The sequence below is a fragment of the Scardinius erythrophthalmus genome, assembly GCF_964197995.2.
Source record: "Scardinius erythrophthalmus genome assembly, chromosome: 6".
In the NCBI taxonomy this organism is placed as follows: domain Eukaryota; kingdom Metazoa; phylum Chordata; class Actinopteri; order Cypriniformes; family Leuciscidae; genus Scardinius; species Scardinius erythrophthalmus.
The window spans coordinates 16,464,533-16,472,154 of record NC_138226.1 but is presented as its reverse complement, the minus strand read 5'-3'; the positions used below and the strand labels follow the sequence as shown (position 1 = coordinate 16,472,154).

Here is a 7,622-nt window from a genome sequence, read left to right as displayed (position 1 = left end):
AGATAAAGAAATAAGGAGGGAGAGAGGTGACAGAGAAAGAGAGCTTTTTTTTTTTTGAAGCCTGAAGATAAGAACACATGTGGACCAGATTGAGAGAAAAGGAACTTTTGGCAGGAAAAGGAATTCGTGAACAGAGACAAGAATTAACAGACCAAAAGAAAAAAATATTATTTAAGAAAACTAACAAAAATCTTAAACAAAAATCAATGAACCCTTTCACGCATAGTGGTCACTACAGTGGACAGCTATTAAAAAAGCATTTTCTTAAATTTGCACGGGTTGCACATCAGCCTCTTCATTGGACCCTGGTGCATCATCCTATAAATTGCAATCAAGTGGCAAGCCGTTGTGTTTCGATTTTTTCCCCCTCCAAACCAAGATGGCCAAGGGTCAGTCAGACATGCAAAGTTGCTCCGGAATATCCACCCATTCCTTCTATCCTAGGAGACTCTTGTAGGTAAAAAAAATATTGCAGCATCAAGCAATATCTAATGAGTCATATCACAGTAAAATTTTCCAAGTTTTGATTTTAGATTGAGTGAAAACTCTGATTAATCATGTCCACTGTAGTGGACGTCATGCATCAATTGCTATATTTCAGCTACAATTCATAATTATAATGTGAATATTGTTTTTGAAACTTAAAACTTAAAAACTTAATCTGCAGTGACTTTTTTACTGTAAATAAATGTATTTGTATTATTAGAATGTAATTTTCATTGACATCGAAAAAAGTCATGTGATTACATAATGTATGACACTTGTAATGCATTACTTTACTTGTTAGATCAAAAAGTAATCTGATTACGTAATGCATGTTACTTGTAATGCGTTTCTTTACTCAACATCAAAAAGTAATCTGATTACGTAATGCATGTTACTTGTAATGCGTTTCTTTACTTGTTACATCAAAAAGTAATCTGATTAGGTAATGCACATTACTTGTAGTTAATTACTTGTTAGATCAAAAAGTAATCTGATTAGGTAATGCATGTTACTTGTAACACATTACTTTACTTGTAACATCAAAAAAGTAATCTGAATGCATTATGCATGTTACTTGTAAAGCGTTACCCCCAACACTGATCATTTCAGATGAGATTGAAAAACGTATCGCTAGGTTTTCTCAGAGGAGGGCTATGATAGAAATGTGCATGTCCATCTTGAACACAATCAGAATTATCAGCTAATAATATCCATACTCTGGTGCACTGGAGGGAGCATCTGAGAGGTTTCCACAGTTGTACCTTGACAGACTGTAGAAAATTCTGATGGAATCACGTCCTCATGTTCTGATATCAAAGATACGCGAAGTGCAACTTGTATGAAGTTGTATGAAGCCTTTGCAATATTTTGCATTTATATTTTTTGTATATATTTGATAGTTTTCACGTGATTTGATATAATTGTATTGATTAGTTTGTTAAATTCACATACTTTATCTGTTTGATTATTGTCTTATATTTAATATAGTATATCTTAAGTTTAAACCATAACCGTATGCTGTCCACTCAAGTGGACATCTGAAGATCTCTTTGAAAAATTAGTAAAAAAATAAAATAAAAATCAATTCTTGTTTTTCATGCCCTAAGAGCAATCATGGCCGTAGCCAGCTATGAGGTCACCGAGGTCTGGACCTCGGTCATTTTTTTATATTCAAAAATAAAATGTCAAGCTCTCTGAATGATTAATTAGCCGTTTAAACCGCGTCATGTGTGTTTGCAATTTATGTCGCTGCGAGAAGGTAGATCAGTGAACGGGGCTTGAGAGCGTGTTGTAAGCATAGACTATAAAAAATGCGGCAGAGCGCTTTATGTCACTTTATTATAATTTGTAAATAAAGCGCAAAAGAAACTACAAGCATGATGCAACAACATTTGATGTCAATTTGTAATTCATGAAATGACCAAAAAGTGCCAATGAACTTTTTTTTTCTTTTACATTTCCGATAATGGAGCGTAATTTGCACTAAGTGCCTGTCTTTTTAGCAAAAAAAAGACACCTTCTACTAAATAGCTACAGTGGCATGGGTCGTTGGGCGTGCGTGAGGTGCTTGAAACTCAGTAGCTTTTGAAGCGTTCGACTCGAGTTCGAATCCGCCTTTTGCCGAACTCGCTCTTCTCCCTTTTCCCAATACACATGAGATGTAAAATGTATAGCCTAACATAAAGGTCTCTAGCGTTATATTTTGCCAACGAACTAATATCGAAACCGTGATATGGTTTTGTGCTTTTATAAAACAGCACAAGAATTTAAGTATCCTATATGGGCATTATGTTTGTGCTGCGTGATTTAAAGAAAAGTGCGCACTTTGCTCACGCGATCAAAGAGTTTATTTCTTGCAAGTGAAGACATTAGGACAAAAGTATTGTAATTTTCCTATAGTGTAATGTAAAGTATACTTTTGAAATATTCATTTTCATTATAGGCTATATGGATTTTAATAGGAATAATTATCTAAATCATTATTATATTATTATTATACTAATTGTTTGGCATACTAAAACACCAGTTATAATGTAATGTAGACTGAAACTCCATATCATAACTAAAAAATATGTTTGAGCCCCCTTTAATGTCCAGGTACAAGTCAATGTTTTTTCTTTGTGCACAGTTCATGGGTTGAAGCCCGTTGAAGCTCTTAATTTTGAGCTCTCAAAGACCACCAGATTGATGCATTTAACCTTAAAATGTACAAAATTTTCTTACGGGGGAGCATGCCCCCGAACCCCCCTAGAGGGACAGAGGTTTGCCCAACATAGTTTTACAAAATCCTATGGGAAAGATCGATCATTTATGAACTTTACTCCAGCATAGTACAACAAAGTTCCTTTTAAGTCAGTAAACTAAAACTCTTAATGCAAAATTAAAATGTCCTTGGACAAACTATACATTTGGCCTACCTAAGGGGGGGCATAAGACATTGATTGTGGCCAGGGGCCTCTGAATTCTTAATCCGGCCCTGCACCTCACCCCGGACCTCACTAATTTTCAAACCCTGGTTACGGCCTTGAGAGCAATAAAAACACATAGGAAAAAAAATCCTGACTGAGGTTATCATAATTCATGCATGAAAGAAAAACTTTAATTGATTTATTTGAACCATTAAAATTAGAAACTTGCAATAATGAATAATTAAATATTTCAGTTACCATGTGGAAAGGCCATGAAGTGGAATTGACCCCATCTCTTACTTATCTAAATAGGGCAGGAGATATGACTGCGCGAGGCTGGTGGTTTGAAAAGAACATTATTTGGAGTTTCGAACTGATGTGCCTGGGGGAGGACATCATTTGGAAACGAAATATACATGATTGACTAGGAGAAGTGACGCCGAAAGCCATTGTCTGAGGTACAAATATGAACAAATATCTTGAGATATCTCCAAAAAACCAAACAGGCAATTCTTAAACTTAACAGAAAATTGAGAAAACAGATTATAATTTGACTAATTGGGTGGGAATACAGAACAATTGAGGTTAAAACAATGGCTTCGACGTCACCACAACAAGAGACCCCAGTAGAGCAGCTTATATCACAATACCCGATATGTAGATGCTATTAAAAACCTGTCAGGGAAGTGGGAAAAAAGAACTAGAAAATGAAACACTAAGTGGCCAGCAGAGGGAACATTTGATTTGGCTATGTGCTGGGAAATGGGAGCACTGATAAAGAATTACAAAGCCCAAGATAGAAGCAAAAAAACAGAATCTTTGTAGAGACCAAGGGGTAAAATTGATTAAGGGAATTAGGGAGAAAACAGGAAAAGAAAGTGACATGACAGCAACCCCACCCCCTTATGCACTATGATTCAACTGATAAACAACTGCCACTGGTAAATGCAACTTTAACAGTACAAGGCAAAGTGGACTTTGAGGACGAACCAACTGACGAAGTTAGGAGGGAGGAAGAAGGATGGATGATGACAGAAAAGTCCTGGCTACAGAGAAAGAAAAGCTACAGACATCTTTGAAGCTACAACTACAACAAAACAGGGCACACTGAGTCATGGGGAAGTCAAAACAGCAACCTAAGCGTGAGACATCTGACCAGGACAATCCCAGACCCCACCCTCTCCAATCCTTATCATCATGCAAGTAAAGCCCTACAAGAACTCGAAGAGAGACTGTAGAAGGAGATGGAAGCTGACAGCCAACAATTCGAACCTGAGCAAGATGAGATAGAAAGAGACATACTCATAACCAAAGAACAAATCCAACGAGAGACTGAGTCCATGCAAAAGACATTGGAGGAAACCATGCGAAGAGAACATCGGAGACTTCAGGACTACACAAGGAATAGACCCCGCAGCCAGCCCTAACAAAGAATCCAAGAATGTGTCAGGGACCCTCCTCTTGGAGGAACTCCCCCATAACAAACCACATTGGATAAGAGGGGACAATTTGAGAAGAAGGTCAATGAGTGGATTATGTCTGCACAAAGAAGAGGCCAACTGAGAAAGGAACAAACACAGTGCCCCGTCCTGATTTAAGGGCAACAAGGACAGCATGTGCCATGGGCAGGACAAGATTTGGAAGGACTGAGCGCTCGCCTCCCTGACATACACGAAGGGGCGGGCAAATGGATTCGACTACTGGAAGAAGAGACAATGGGCAAGATCTTAGCCATTGGAGATATCAAGGCCCTGCTGGCAAAGTGTGTGGGAGGTGCAAGAACAAATGAAACCCTTGCTGACTTAACCAGGCAGTCGACTCGACAAGGATGGATGTCATACCACTTGACCATTACAGGACCACGATGTGGCATCTTTGTGACCTGAACCAAGGACTTCGAATTTGCTATTTTGCCACAACATAATCAACCGTCCTCAAACTGATTATAATATAACTAATATAATACATGTATAATATAATACAATTCTTATTTGTTTTTGAGTTTTGCTTATGTTTCTTTTTAAAGTTTACATAGTGTGACACAAAATCCTTTCCCTGTCAATATTGTTCACCATGACCATGAATATTTATCTAAATAACACTTACAATTACACAATACATTAATTAAACAATTAAATAACAATACATATATTTTCAACTTTCATATTGTTTAAAATAAATCCTTTGATTACGGAGATCATCTCTAACCCTGTGGAGGAATTATGTCATTGTGATGTCATCATTTAAATACAGAAGTGTGTTTATCTTATCAAAGAATAGAGGCTCATAGAGTTTCACAATTTTATTAGTTGTTTTTATCATAACAAACATGAAATTATCTTATAAATATCGTCAAAGTTACAGTGATACATGTTCATTCAGTTTGTTAGTGAGTATAAATGCAAAAGCTGCAGGTAAACATCAGATCTGAACCGCCCCTGAGGCAGAGGTTGATGAACAGACCTTCATAAACTACAGCTGAAGGGGAAAAGAAAAAGAGAAAGAGGAGACAGAGCAATTGTCGGCAACTGAGAATAAAGGTCACGCAAAGCAAAACTGGTCTGATATCAGATCTTTGTCACAGTCTGCCTTCCGCTTCTGTAAAGTCTCTGTTGAAAAGACCGGCTTAGATGCCATTGTTGGAACACCAGAACACCAGCATGCAAAACACAACATATGCTGGTGTTCAACGAGGCAGTTTTTTCCAGATTTGCTTCTGCGTGACCTTTAACCTCAGGAACCACATGTCTGTATAGCTGTCTCTGTAGGTGCAGATGACCCAACAGCACCCTCAGACTCTGGAGCTGCCATTAATGCACTGTCTGACGCATTGCTCTTCTTTTTACCTGGAAACACACAAACAAGTCCGGCAACTTTAGTGACATTCGAAAACACCCTCTGTACATTCACATCTGATCTGTACAATGTGGAATGAACTAATGCACTCTGATGTACTTTGCCTCATTCAGATAAGGCTATAGAGTAATAAAACAATGAGATACAATTTCACTCTATATACTTTCTTAATAGAGTGCAACAAGTGTGTTCCGGAATTAAGAACTTCATTCATTTTCTCCATAAGATAACTTAAAACCTTAAAAGACAGCCCTTACTGTGAGCTATGAGGTTGCTAATCCATGGTATCTGCTTCTGCTGACGCTGTCAGTTTATTCATAAAATAATTGTGTTTAACAATGGAATTGCTGGTGAAAAATTACATTACTCAAGAAGATCCTACAGAAAACAACCAATCAGAGTCGAAAAAAGCAACACACTCCAAAATAGCTATTTAGCTCCGCCCACATGCATTAAGCACTGTGTAATCGTTTTTAATTCGATTATGCTGTTCGCAATGCTTCATGGGATTGTAGTTCTTTCCCTCCCTTCCGTTAAGTAGCCTACATTGTACACTTGTACCTCTCTCTTTTTGTCCGATTTTCAAAAAGCTGTTTGCTTTTAATCAGAGTTTGTAGTGTTGTGATTCAACTTGTAGCTGATTGGCTTGGTTCATCGTTCATTTATAAAAAAACAAAACAAAAAAAAAAAAACGTTTTTTTTTTTTACTTCCGGAACCAACGCCACTGAAAAAGGGGGCGGGAACTGTTGCGTTCCTCATGAGTTTCATAACTTGTTATTCCTGTGAATTGACATTATTATTTACTTTAAATAAAAATATAGATTTATTTATAATGTAAACTCACCTTTAGCCAGGCTACATGGTGTGAGGACAGGTTGCTCTGTTTGCTCTCCCTCTTTAATGGAAGCCCTGATCTTGCGCACCACATAGACGCTGGCTGTAAATGTTGCAAGTCATACAAATACACAAAACACAAATCACTACACCGTGTACTCATATTAAGCACAATCCCATATTACCACATGTATAATTGTATGTACACGAAACAGTCAATAAATGTAATACTTTTTTGTTCATGTTTGTTAATAAAAATATATATATTATTCAATAATATTAACTATATAATAGGCTTTTATATCATATACAGTAAATAAATGTTAACGGCTTATAAAGAACTAATAAGTCTTACCTTTTATCAGAAGTCATACCATGGTTAAGATAGAATGTAACGTTGGCTACAGTTTCTACTGTATTCCGTTTCCAACCCAGCAATCTTCCTTGAAACGCAAGCCTTTACGGGTTATGGATGATACTGTTGTCTTTCAGGGAGTGCCCTGCCTAGTATGTCATGTTCGCCAGCTGATGTTATGAAAATATGTTACGTATGGTTACTGTTACATTTATCATCAATTTTACAACGCACTCTTCACTGATTGGCTCTCTAGTCACTTACGAGGAGTTGTTCACCAATCGCTGTTAAATGCGCTTAGATGATATAACACAACACAGCCAATCAGGAAAAGAGAACAGCGAAATAACAGCTCTCCTTTTGCTTATAGTTTATTGAACACTTTAAATTATATTTAAATACACTTTTAGAATCAACTTTTTGGATTCTTATTTCATAAAGCAAGATACAGAGCGATAAATATTGTCTATTTCTGGCGAGAATAGTGTTCACACTTCTGTCCACACGGTGTCAGTATCGTTTAAATTAGCTTTCGTAAGACAAAGTTCCACAAACTATATCACTTGTGTATATCAAGGAGCTTTTATAACGCTCTTATCATGGGAAACATGTCTTACTCCACAGGGCTTTCTGATTAATCATCCTGATTTAAGTGCTGAGATTCAAGAACTCAGTTAATTAG

General features: G+C 36.9%; 1 long non-coding RNA gene across 1 annotated transcript; it reads right to left on the bottom strand.

Annotated features, from left to right (window-relative positions):
* Nucleotides 1-5,183: 5,183 nt before the first annotated feature.
* LOC308691935 lies at nucleotides 5,184-7,105 on the bottom strand. The gene is made up of 3 exons (XR_014030283.1): nucleotides 6,941-7,105; nucleotides 6,596-6,688; nucleotides 5,184-5,740 (listed from the first exon to the last, which is right to left on the bottom strand). It is a non-coding gene; the product is annotated as an uncharacterized lncRNA (long non-coding RNA).
* Nucleotides 7,106-7,622: the final 517 nt, after the last annotated feature.